This window comes from Taudactylus pleione, unplaced genomic scaffold (genome assembly GCF_031769625.1).
Source record: "Taudactylus pleione unplaced genomic scaffold, aTauple2 ptg001339l, whole genome shotgun sequence".
Taxonomy (NCBI): domain Eukaryota; kingdom Metazoa; phylum Chordata; class Amphibia; order Anura; family Myobatrachidae; genus Taudactylus; species Taudactylus pleione.
The window spans coordinates 250,633-264,061 of record NW_028285739.1 but is presented as its reverse complement, the minus strand read 5'-3'; the positions used below and the strand labels follow the sequence as shown (position 1 = coordinate 264,061).

Genomic DNA, 13,429 nt, shown 5'->3' with positions numbered 1-13,429 from the left:
GGTCCCAAACTTCAGGTCTTTCTGTAGCCACCTGCCTCTCCTCACCAGGGATAGCCCTCTGCAGCTTAGTATCCTGCTTCTAAATATAGAGGGTCACCAGACGCAGCAACTCCTGGAAGGTGTCGTCATCCATGCGCAGGAAGTTGCAATAGTCATCCAGATTGTTCTCCAGAATCCCCATCAGCAGGCACTTGTGAGAATGAGTATCCCTCTGCAGCAGCCACTCCTTGGTCCAGCATGCTCTCCTCCTTTGCTGGGCCTTCTCCTTCATTACCTTAACCCCAGCATAGGTGAGCAGAACTCTAAGGCTGGGATGTACTAAGGTTGCGGTGACCATTCCGCCAGTCACCGCAACCTTACTAATCGCATATGTACTAACATATGCGATTAGTATCGCAAAGGACAGCTCTTGCAATAAGAGCTACCCTTTGCGAAGCAGTCAACGCCGGATTACGGGGTCTCCATGGGACCCCACACCCTCCGAGCCCTGGGAGCTTCCTGCTGGTCACCTGTGCAGGAAGCGGAGGACCCAGGAGGAGCACGGACCGGCGACCATGGAGAGCAGGTGAGTGTGGGCCAGCTCTGGGCGGCGGCGAGACGGCGGTGAAGCGTCAGGAGCGGGGTGCGATAAGAAGCCCATAGGCTTCTATAGGGCAATGGCAGGTTTTTCTGGCATTACCCTCTGCACCGATAAAAGTGCGGCCGGGGTTTAGTACATATGGAATTGTGGTAAAAAAAATGGGTTTTTACCGCATTTTTCCTTTAGTACATCTCGGCCTAAGGATCCATCCGCACACAAGAATACACTATAGAAAACACACTTTGTTGAGCCTGGCAAAACAAAGTAGCGCACAATAGCAATGTACAGCATTCAGCAGGTATACACCAAGCCTCACTAGTCATAGAGCAGAAGTGCACAGACCTAAAATGGCTGCCGCTTTATATACCCCCTATCTAAGCCTGACCATAATTCAAATGTATTTGAAATCTAGCAAATCATTGTGAGATGTTTGGTAAGCTAACGATTTATCGTGCATGATCTCACGATTTGGCTATCGGACACGATGCATGATAGATCATGCAATCGTGAGTCTAATTGGACACTTTTTACACCAAATTGTGTCTGCCAGGGGGAATCGGACACGATATTGCATCGTGAGCACATTGCATAGTGTGTACGCACCTTACCGTATCCTCTGTCTTTTCTGGAGGAGTATGCATTGCCGGACCCTGTGCCTCTCGCAATCCATGTCCGGGATAGGCCTCCGCTGGTCTCAGGTTGAACTGCTGGCTGACACAGAACGACCCTCCTGACGAAAGGGTCATTTGGAAGGCTGGGGGCCCTTAAGGTCTGCAAATGACTTGCAGGCTTTATAGCGGACTTTCACTTCATCTATGAAGTCAAGGCCAAAAAGGTCGGAATCTATTAAATTAGGAACATCTACTGGCCTGGGAGCTAGATTATTCAGACCTTCACTAGCTAGCCAGCGAGTTCTATGGGAATTGCATATGAAATCAAAAGTCTGGCCAATCATTAGGGTAGCCCTGCTTATAGCTTTTAAGAGGGCCATCTTGGAAGCTACCAAGGAATATAGGAAGCCCCCTGAGACTCCTTCTTTTTCCTCTTGTCTAGGACAGATAACAGAGAACCAGCCACGTTCAAAACTTTAAGCTGAATTTTATCTATAGAATCACTCCGGGCCTTATCCCCAACAAGTGACGTGAGAGCCCGATCAATCTCTGGGGCAAATAAAGTGGAAATGTCAGGAATGCCAGTATGGTTACGGAGAACCATCTCATCTTCCTTAATGAGAGCCATTCTAAAGGCTAATTGGGCAAAATGATATACTTGAGAACGCTCGCTCAAGGCCCAGTGAAAAGAAATTTAGATGGGGGCATTCTGCCCGTTAATGCAACCCAGGCCATTTGTAAATCATTATACTCGCCTCTGCAAGAGGACGCACTAGTACTAGTTACCTCCTCTGACTCCCAATCTACTGTAGGGTAACTATCGTCCTTGTAAGAGTGAAATAGGGGCAGTGTGTGGTGGTGACTAGAGCCCTTATGAGTGCGCTGTTGCGGAAACTGCCGATCCGAAGCAGGAAATAAATGCTGGCCATGCGCAGAAGAGAGAGGTCTGCTGTGGACCTTAGAGGTATTTCAGCTATGGGCAATCTCTTGAAGAAAACCGATCAATATGTTTCTTTTTGGAGGTGCATTTTCTCACCACTCTGTGAAAATATGTAGGAGGAAGAGGAGTGTCTGCAGCCTGACTAATCTCCCCCTCTTCAGAGGTGTCCCTGCTGTTCTCCGACCTGACAGGGTTTATTAGTTTTCTTCTTTCATATTTTATTTCATCATCTGAAGAAGAGCTATCAGCAGCCTCATCCAGGTTATGCCTGGAGGACTGCCTACCTCTTTTGCTGACTGATGGGGACACTAACAGTGTGTCTGTGGCAGATAGAGACACTGTGTCCTCCATCTTTCCAGGGCTGAGGTAAGTCTAGCAGGGGGCATGGCTAGCCATTTTATACTAAGCGTGTGCAATCGCGCACATAAGAGGCGCGCACATTAGTGTCCGGCACCAGCGACCCACGGGTCTGCTCTGCCCCACTCCCCCCCGGCTATGGAGAAGGTAAGTGATGGTTTTCTTTCACTTTACCTTCTCAGCACTCGTCGGGTGGCTTGCACCTAACCCACCAACAGTTGCTGGGTGGCAAGCCTCCCGACCAACAAACAAGTGTTCTCACAAACCACTGAGCCAAGGGGAACCACCAATGGCTATAGGATAACAAAGAGTAATACTGTTTAATGGAAACCTTAGACTGAGCCAGGAGCTCAGAGCAAGTATTTTGGGCCGTGCATAAGTGAATAAACATTAGTGCAGAAATAGTCTTACATGTGTATTATCAATATCAGTCTGTAATAAAGATAAAATCACCAACACTGAGTGACTATTAGTTCACTTGACCAATGATTCTAATTACCACAAATAGGCCTATTTTAGGGGTGTGCACCGGCCACTTTTCGTGTTTTGTGTTTTGGTTTTGGATCTGGATCTTTCTTCGTGTTTTGGATCTGGATTGGTTTTGCCAAAACCACCCTTCCGTGTTTTGGGTTCTGGGTTTTGTGTTTTGGATCTGTATTTTTTTGAAAAAAAGCATAAAAACAGCTAAAATCACAGAATTTGTAGGTTTTTCTGCTCCTATGCTATTATTAACCTCAATAACCTCAATTTCCACTCATTTCCAGTCTATTCTGAACACCTCACACCTCACAATAGTGTTTTTATGTCCAAAAGGTTGCACCGAGGTAGCTGGATGACTATGCTAAGCAACACGAGTGGGCGGCACAAACACGTGACCCATCTAGGCGTAATACTGCAGTGGCAGACAGGATGGCAGTTTGAAAAACTAGGCCCCAAACTGTACATAATGCAAAGAAAAAAAAGAGGTGCAAGATGGAATTGTCCTTGGGCCCTCCCACCCACCCTTATGTTGTATAAACAGGACATGCACACTTTAACAAACCAATCATTTCAGTGCCAGGGTCTGCCACACAACTGTGGCTGAAATGATTGGTTCGTTAGGGCCCCCACAAAACAAGCTGGCAATTAACCTGTCCCTGCACAAACTGGCTCTACGGAGGCAAGATGTCATCCTCATCCTCCTCATCCACCGATTCCTCACCCTCTTCAGTGTGTACATCCTCATCCTCACAAAGTATTAACTCGTCCCCACTTGAATCCACCACCACAGGTCCCTCTGTACGTTCTGGAGGCTGGTCTCCCTGGAAGAGCTGATAATTCATTTTGATGAACATCATCTTCTCCACATTCTGTGGAAGCAACCTCCTACGCCTTTCGCTGACAAGGTTCCCGGCTGCACTAAACACTCTTTCGGAGTACACACTGGAGGGGGGGCAACTCAGGTAAAATAGAGCCAGTTTGTACAGGGGCCTCCAAATTGCCTCTTTTTCCTGCCAGTACAGGTATGGACTGTCTGACATGCCTACTTGGATGCTGTCACCGATGTAATCCTCCACCATTCTGTCAATGGTGACAGTATCATATGCAGTGACAGTAGACATGTCAGAAATTGTTGCCAGGTCCTTCAGTCCGGACCAGATGTCCAAACTTGGTCCTGCCTGCCCTGCATCACCGCCAGCGGGTTGCTTAGGATACCTAAGTTTTTTCCTGGCAGCCCCAGTTGCGGGAGAAAATGAAGAAGGAGCTGTTGACGTGTCACGTTCCGCTTCAGCTAACAGTGTGTTCACCAGCAGGTCTTTGCACCTCTGCAGGCTTGTGTTGGCCGGAAAGAGAGACACCATATAGGCTTTAAACCTAGGATCGAGCACGGTGGCCAAAATGTAGTGGTCTGATTTCAACAGATTGACCACCCTGGAATCCTGGCAAAGCGAATGAAGGGCTTCATCCACAAGTCCCACATGCCGAGCGGAATCGCTCCGTCTTAGCTCCTCCTTCACTTTCTCCAGCTGCTTCTGCAAAAGCCTGATGAGGGGAATGACCTGACTCAAGCTGGCAGTGTCTGAACTGACTTCACGTGTGGCAAGTTCGAAGGGCTGGAGAACCTTGCACAACACGGAAATCATTCTCCACTGCGCTTGAGTCAGGTGCATACCCCCTCCTTTGCCTATGTCATAGGTGGATGTATAGGCTTGAATGGCCTTTTGCTGCTCCTCCATCCTCTGAAGCATATAGAGGGTTGAGTTCCACAGCGTCACAACCTCTTGCTTCAGGTGATGGCAGGGCAGGTTCAAGAGTGTTTGCTGGCGCTCCAGTCTTCGGCACGCAGTCGCTGAATGGCGAAAGTGGCCAGAAATCTGCACCACCAAGTTTATTGTGTGAGCAAAACATGGGACGTGCTGGAATTTGCCCAGATGCAATGCCCGCACAATATTGGTGGCGTTGTCAGATATCACAAATCCCCAGGAGAGTCTAAGTGGGGTAAGCCACTGGGCGATGATTTCCCTCAGTTTCTCTAAGAGGTTGTCGGCGGTGTGCCTCTTACTGAAACCGGTGATACACAGCGTAGCCTGCCTTGGAACGAGCTGGCATTTCTGAGATGCTGCGACTGGTGACGCTGCTGCTGTTGCTGCGTAAGGTGATACATCTACCCAGTGGGCTGTCACAGTCATATAGTCCTTAGTCTGCCCTGTTCCACTTGTCCACATGTCCGTGGTTAAGTGGACATTGGGTACAACGGCATTTTTCAGGACACTGAGGACACTTTTTCTGACGTTTCTGTACAGTCTCGGTATCGCCTGCCTACTGAAGTGGAATCTAGACGGGATTTGGAACCGAGGACACACTACCTCCAGCAATTGTCTAAATCCCACTGCACTAATGGCGGATACCGGACGCACGTCTAACACCAACATAGCAGTCAAGGCCTCAGTTATACGTTTTGCTTCAGGATGACTGCTGTCGTACTTCATCCTCCTCGCTAAGGACTGTTGGAGGGTCAATTGTTTAGTAAAAGTAGTGGTGTCCCTACTTCCTCTCTGGGATGATGAACGACTCCCAGCAGCAGCAACAGCAGCAGCGGCAGCAGGAGGCGTAGCAATGCAGGATCCTCCGGAGGAATCCGGGATAGGAGAGTCAGTCATGCCAGTGACATGGCCTGCAGGACTACTTCCGATCCTGACTAAGGAGGAAATTGACGAGGAGGGAGTTGACGGTGTGGTTTGCAGGCGCTTGGATACAACAGGACAACGGGATTTAGGTGTCCCTGGACTGCTTACGGTCTTAGCCAAAGTTTCTGAACTTGACAGTAACTTATTATGAACGCGCTGCAGGTGCCGTATAAGGGAGGATGTTCCTAGGTGGTTAACGTCCCTACCCCTACTTATTTCACCTTTACATAAGGTACATATGGCAAGACAGTTGTTGTCCGGATTTGGATAGAAATATTGCCAGACCAAAGAGGTGGAATGTTTGGTCTTCTGCCCAGGCATGACCGTGATGGGCTTTTTCATCCCACGGACAACAACTGCCTCCCCCAGAGCCTGATTTAAACAAACCACATCACCATCAGAATCCTCCTTGCCAACTTCCTCCTCAGCGCCAGCTACACCAGTATCCTCATCCTGTTGTACTTCAACAGTGACATCTTCAATTTGCATATCAGCAAGTGGACTGTGGGTGCTCCTTTCAGCACTTGCAGGGGGCGTGCAAATGGTGGAAAGAGCGACTTCTTCCCGTCCAGTGCTGGGAAGGTCAGGCATCGCAACCACCACCACACTTGGACTCTCCTTGGGGATTTGTGATATCTTCTTAGAAAGCACAGTTCTTCGCTGTGCTTTTGCCAGCTTAACTCTTTTGATTTTTTTAGTGGGAGGAGGGCTTCCATCGTCATGTGAAGCTGAACCACTAGTCATGAACATACTAGGGATCGACCTTAGCCGTTCCTTGCCACTCCGTGTCGTAAATGGCATATTGGCAAGTTTACGTTTCTCTTCAGCTGAATTAAATGTTTTTTTCAAGGTCATTTTCCTGAACTTTGTCATTTGGGATTGTATGTGCCCTCTATTATGACATTGGGCATCGCCCTTGGCAGACGACGTTGATGGCATGTTATCGTCTATGTCATGACTAGTGGCAGCAGCTTCAGCACTATGAGGAAGTGGTACTTGATCTTTCTCTATTTTATTTTTATCGGAGAAAGTTTGGTCCTCCATTTATGTTATATCGATTTGATATATATGTGCGGCTAAACACAGAAAATATTTTTTTATTTTGCTGGAGAGTAGTGCACTTTGTGGGTTACACCAGCCTTTAAGAAATGAGCCAGCCGGCTCTTTACTTATGGGACACAGGCACACGCTTGGCGCTGCTCCTTTGTTGATGCACGTGCGGCTACTGCGCACACAATTCACAAACACAGAAAATATATATTTTTTTGGTTTGGAGTGTACTTTGGGGGTTACAGCACCCTTTAACGGTCAAGCCAGCCGGCCCTTTACTTATGACACAGGCGCACGCTTGGCACTACTTTGTTGATGCACGTGCGGCTACTGCGCACACAATTCACAAACACAGAAAATAATTTTTTTTTTGGTTTTGACGGGAGTGTACTTTGGGGGTTACAGCACCCTTTAACGGTCAAGCCAGCCAGCCCTTTACTTATGACACAGGCGCACGCTTGGCACTACTTTGTTGATGCACGTGCGGCTACTGCGCACACAATTCACAAACACAGAAAATAATTTTTATTTTGGTTTGGACTGGAGTGTACTTTGGGGGTTACAGCACCCTTTAATGGTCAAGCCAGCCGGCCCTTTACTTATGACACAGGTGCACGCTTGGCACTACTTTGTTGATGCACGTGCGGCTACTGCGCACACAATTCACAAACACAGAAAATATTTTTTTTTGGTTTGGACTGGGGTGTACTTTGGGGGTTACAGCACCCTTTAATGGTCAAGCCAGCCGGCCCTTTACTTATGACACAGGCGCACGCTTGGCACTACTTTGTTGATGCACGTGCGGCTACTGCGCACACAATTCACAAACACAGAAAATATTTTTTTTTTGGTTTGGACTGGAGTGTACTTTGGGGGTTACAGCACCCTTTAATGGTCAAGCCAGCCGGCCCTTTACTTATGACACAGGCGCATGCTTGGCACTACTTTATTAATGCACGTGCGGCTACTGCGCACACAATTCACAAACACAGAAAATAATTTTTTTTTTGGTTTGGACTGGAGTGTACTTTGGGGGTTACAGCACCCTTTAACGGTCAAGCCAGCCGGCCCTTTACTTATGACACAGGCGCACGCTTGGCACTACTTTGTTGATGCACATGCGGCTACTGCGCACACAATTCACAAACACAGAAAAGATTTTTTTTTTTGGTTTGGACTGGAGTGTACTTTGGGGGTTACAGCACCCTTTAACGGTCAAGCCAGCCGGCCCGATACTTATGACACAGGCGCACGCTTGGCACTACTTTGTTGATGCACGTGCGGCTACTGCGCACACAATTCACAAACACAGAAAATAATTATTTTTTTTGGTTTGGACTGGAGTGTACTTTGGGGGTTACAGCACCCTTTAACGGTCAAGCCAGCCGGCCCTTTACTTATGACACAGGCGCACGCTTGGCACTACTTTGTTGATGCACGTGCGGCTACTGCGCACACAATTCACAAACACAGAAAATAATTTTTTTTTTGGTTTGGACAGGAGTGTACTTTGGGGGTCACAGCACCCTTTAATGGTCAAGCCAGCCGGCCCTTTACTTATGACACAGGCGCACGCTTGGCACTACTTTGTTGATGCACGTGCGGCTACTGCGCACACAATTCACAAACACAGAAAATAATTTTTTTTTTGGTTTGGACTGGAGTGTACTTTGGGGGTTACAGCACCCTTTAACGGTCAAGCCAGCCGGCCCTTTACTTATGACACAGGCGCACGCTTGGCACTACTTTGTTGATGCACATGCGGCTGCTGCGCACACAATTCACAAACACAGAAAAGATTTTTTTTTTTGGTTTGGACTGGAGTGTACTTTGGGGGTTACAGCACCCTTTAACGGTCAAGCCAGCCGGCCCGATACTTATGACACAGGCGCACGCTTGGCACTACTTTGTTGATGCACGTGCGGCTACTGCGCACACAATTCACAAACACAGAAAATAATTTTTTTTTTGGTTTGGACTGGAGTGTACTTTGGGGGTTACAGCACCCTTTAACGGTCAAGCCAGCCGGCCCTTTACTTATGACACAGGCGCACGCTTGGCACTACTTTGTTGATGCACGTGCGGCTACTGCGCACACAATTCACAAACACAGAAAATAATTTTTTTTTTGGTTTGGACTGGAGTGTACTTTGGGGGTTACAGCACCCTTTAACGGTCAAGCCAGCCGGCCCTTTACTTATGACACAGGCGCACGCTTGGCACTACTTTGTTGATGCACGTGCGGCTCCTGCGCACACAATTCACAAACACAGAAAATTATTTTTTTTTTGGTTTGGACTGGAGTGTTCTTTGGGGGTTACAGCACCCTTTAACAGTCAAGCCAGCCGGCCCTTTACTTATGACACAGGCGCACGCTTGGCACTACTTTGTTGATGCACGTGCGGCTACTGCGCACACAATTCACAAACACAGAAAATAATTTTTTTTTTGGTTTGGACTGGAGTGTACTTTGGGGGTTACAGCACTCTTTAACGGTCAAGCCAGCCGGCCCTTTACTTATGACACAGGCGCACGCTTGGCACTACTTTGTTGATGCACGTGCGGCTACTGCGCACACAATTCACAAACACAGAAAATAATTTTTTTGTTTGTTTGGACTGGAGTGTACTTTGGGGGTTACAGCACCCTTTAACGGTCAAGCCAGCCGGCCCTTTACTTATGACACAGGCGCACGCTTGGCACTACTTTGTTGATGCACGTGCGGCTACTGCGCACACAATTCACAAACACAGAAAATAATTTTTTTTTTGGTTTGGACTGGAGTGTACTTTGGGGGTTACAGCACCCTTTAATGGTCAAGCCAGCCGGCCCTTTACTTATGACACAGGCGCACGCTTGGCACTACTTTGTTGATGCACGTGCGGCTACTGCGCACACAATTCACAAACACAGAAAATAATTTTTTTTTTGGTTTGGACTGGAGTGTACTTTGGGGGTTACAGCACCCTTTAACGGTCAAGCCTTCCGGCCCTTTACTTATGACACAGGCGCACGCTTGGCACTACTTTGTTGATGCACGTGCGGCTACTGCGCACACAATTCACAAACACAGAAAATATATTATTTTTTTAGCACTTGGGGGGAGCACCCCTGATGGACAGAGCACCCCCTGGACAACACTACAGCACCCCTTTAGGACTGGGACACTGCACAGGACTTTGGAGTGGACACAGCCCCTATGGAGAACTGACTGCACAACACAGTCCTGCCAGCCCCTATGGACTTTGAAGTAGTGGACACAGCCCCTATTAACAACAGCAGCACAGCACAACACAGCCAGCCCCTATGGACTTTGAAGTAGTGGACAACAGCAGCACTACACTACACTACACTACACAGCCCAGCCAGCCCTAACTCCCACCCTCCCTCTTCACTGTCCACAGCCGAGTGAGAAAATGGCGCCGACGCGGGTACCTTATATAGGATCCAAAACCCGCGAGACTCGGAAGGCGGGATGATGACGTTTTGCCTCGATTTCAGATCCGAGTCAGGCAGGAAAAGTCGAGCCTGACTCGGATCGGACTCGGATCGGGGGGGGCTCGGGGTGGTTCGGATTTCAGAAATCCGAACCCGCTCACCCCTAGCCTATTTATAATTTAATATGCACAGAATATATGAAAATCCAGTTTTGGGGTATACCAGCAAATATTAAGTATCACCTGTATGTATGAAGGAGTAACTGCAGAAGATATCTCCATATCTGCCATACTTCTCTTATTTCCGACATGAGTCACAGCCCCCATGTGTGGAAATGTGGTGCCACAATTGTGTCATTGCCATGATAATCTGCATTGTAAAGCTGGGAGAGAGGCTATGATCATACGATTAAGTGCAAATCACGTCATCAAGCCGTCCGGACTGCCCACTTAATGCGGAAAGTGACAATGAACAGCAGCAAGAGGCAGAAAGGGGCATGCAGGAGACTTGCCTACTCTTCTGGGAGTCCAGGAGAGCCACCCAAATCCAGGTAGTCTCCCGGAGTAACAGGAGACTACTAGTGACGATTGGAATTTTATTTTTTATACTCGGTGCAATCCAAACTTTTTGCATGTTCACATTAATTTTAGCCTCTTTCCATCATGAGTTTTACAACATCCTATTTAAGTACAAAAACAGTACAATGATTGCAAACTTTATCGATAAGAACATTAACATTTGTTTAAATCATACTTACTGTACTTAACAAAACTGCAAAAAGTGGAATTTCACATCAGATCATGCCTTTTACTTTTAGAAGGTCATGTCAGTCAATAGATTATTAGTCAATTACTTTAAAGTAGGAGTGTGCACCGGCCACTTTTCGTGTTTTGTGTTTTGGTTTTGGATCTGGATCTTTCTTCGTGTTTTGGATCTGGATTGGTTTTGCCAAAACCACCCTTCCGTGTTTTGGGTTCTGGGTTTTGTGTTTTGGATCTGTATTTTTTTGAAAAAAAGCATAAAAACAGCTAAAATCACAGAATTTGTAGGTTTTTCTGCTCCTATGCTATTATTAACCTCAATAACCTTAATTTCCACTCATTTCCAGTCTATTCTGAACACCTCACACCTCACAATAGTGTTTTTATGTCCAAAAGGTTGCACCGAGGTAGCTGGATGACTATGCTAAGCGACACGAGTGGGCGGCACAAACACGTGACCCATCTAGGAGTGACACTGCAGTGGCAGGCAGGATGGCAGTTAGAAAAACTAGGCCCCAAACTGTACATAATGCAAAGAAAAAAAGAGGTGCAAGATGGAATTGTCCTTGGGCCCTCCCACCCACCCTTATGTTGTATAAACAGGACATGCACACTTTAACAAATCAATCATTTCAGCGCCAGGGTCTGCCACACAACTGTGGCTGAAATGATTGGTTCGTTTGGGCCCCCACAAAACAAGCTGGCAATTAATGTGTCCCTGCACAAACTGGCTCTACGGAGGCAAGATGTCATCCTCATCCTCCTCATCCACCGATTCCTCACCCTCTTCAGTGTGTACATCCTCATCCTCACAAAGTATTAACTCGTCCCCACTTGAATCCACCACCACAGGTCCCTCTGTACCTTCTGGAGGCTGGTCTCCCTGGAAGAGCTGATAATTCATTTTGATGAACATCATCTTCTCCACATTCTGTGGAAGCAACCTCCTACGCCTTTCGCTGACAAGGTTCCCGGCTGCACTAAACACTCTTTCGGAGTACACACTGGAGGGGGGGCAACTCAGGTAAAATAGAGCCAGTTTGTACAGGGGCCTCCAAATTGCCTCTTTTTCCTGCCAGTACAGGTATGGACTGTCTGACATGCCTACTTGGATGCTGTCACCGATGTAATCCTCCACCATTCTGTCAATGGTGACAGTATCATATGCAGTGACAGTAGACATGTCAGAAATTGTTGCCAGGTCCTTCAGTCCGGACCAGATGTCCAAACTTGGTCCTGCCTGCCCTGCATCACCGCCAGCGGGTTGCTTAGGATACCTAAGTTTTTTCCTGGCAGCCCCAGTTGCGGGAGAAAATGAAGAAGGAGCCGTTGACGTGTCACGTTCCGCTTCAGCTGACAGTGTGTTCACCAGCAGGTCTTTGCACCTCTGCAGGCTTGTGTCGGCCGGAAAGAGAGACACCACATAGGCTTTAAACCTAGGATCGAGCACGGTGGCCAAAATGTAGTGGTCTGATTTCAACAGATTGACCACCCTGGAATCCTGGCAAAGCGAATGAAGGGCTTCATCCACAAGTCCCACATGCCGAGCGGAATCGCTCCGTCTTAGCTCCTCCTTCACTTTCTCCAGCTGCTTCTGCAAAAGCCTGATGAGGGGAATGACCTGACTCAAGCTGGCAGTGTCTGAACTGACTTCACGTGTGGCAAGTTCGAAGGGCTGAAGAACCTTGCACAACACGGAAATCATTCTCCACTGCGCTTGAGTCAGGTGCATACCCCCTCCTTTGCCTATGTCATAGGTGGATGTATAGGCTTGTATGGCCTTTTGCTGCTCCTCCATCCTCTGAAGCATATAGAGGGTTGAGTTCCACCGCGTCACAACCTCTTGCTTCAGGTGATGGCGGGGCAGGTTCAAGAGTGTTTGCTGGCGCTCCAGTCTTCGGCACGCAGTCGCTGAATGGCGAAAGTGGCCAGAAATTTTTCGGGCCACCCAAAGCGTCTCCTGCACGCCCCTGTCGCTTTTCAGAAAATTCTGCACCACCAAGTTTATTGTGTGAGCAAAACATGGGACGTGCTGGAATTTGCCCAGATGTAATGCCCGCACAATATTGGTGGCGTTGTCAGATATCACAAATCCCCAGGAGAGTCTAAGTGGGGTAAGCCACTGGGCGATGATTTCCCTCAGTTTCTCTAAGAGGTTGTCGGCGGTGTGCCTCTTACTGAAACCGGTGATACACAGCGTAGCCTGCCTTGTAACGAGCTGGCGTTTCTGAGATGCTGCTACTGGTGACGCTGCTGCTGTTGCTGCGTAAGGTGATACATCTACCCAGTGGGCTGTCACAGTCATATAGTCCTTAGTCTGCCCTGTTCCACTTGTCCACATGTCCGTGGTTAAGTGGACATTGTGTACAACGGCATTTTTCAGGACACTGAGGACACTTTTTCTGACGTTTCTGTACAGTCTCGGTATCGCCTGCCTAGTGAAGTGGAATCTAGACGGGATTTGGAACCGGGGACACACTACCTCCATCAATTGTCTAAATCCCACTGCACTAATGGCGGATACC

At 48.0% G+C, this 13,429-nt stretch overlaps 1 pseudogene; it reads right to left on the bottom strand.

Moving 5' to 3' along the window:
- Window positions 1–1,274: 1,274 nt before the first annotated feature.
- On the bottom strand, window positions 1,275–2,482 carry LOC148443045 (uncharacterized; annotated as a pseudogene).
- Window positions 2,483–13,429: the final 10,947 nt, after the last annotated feature.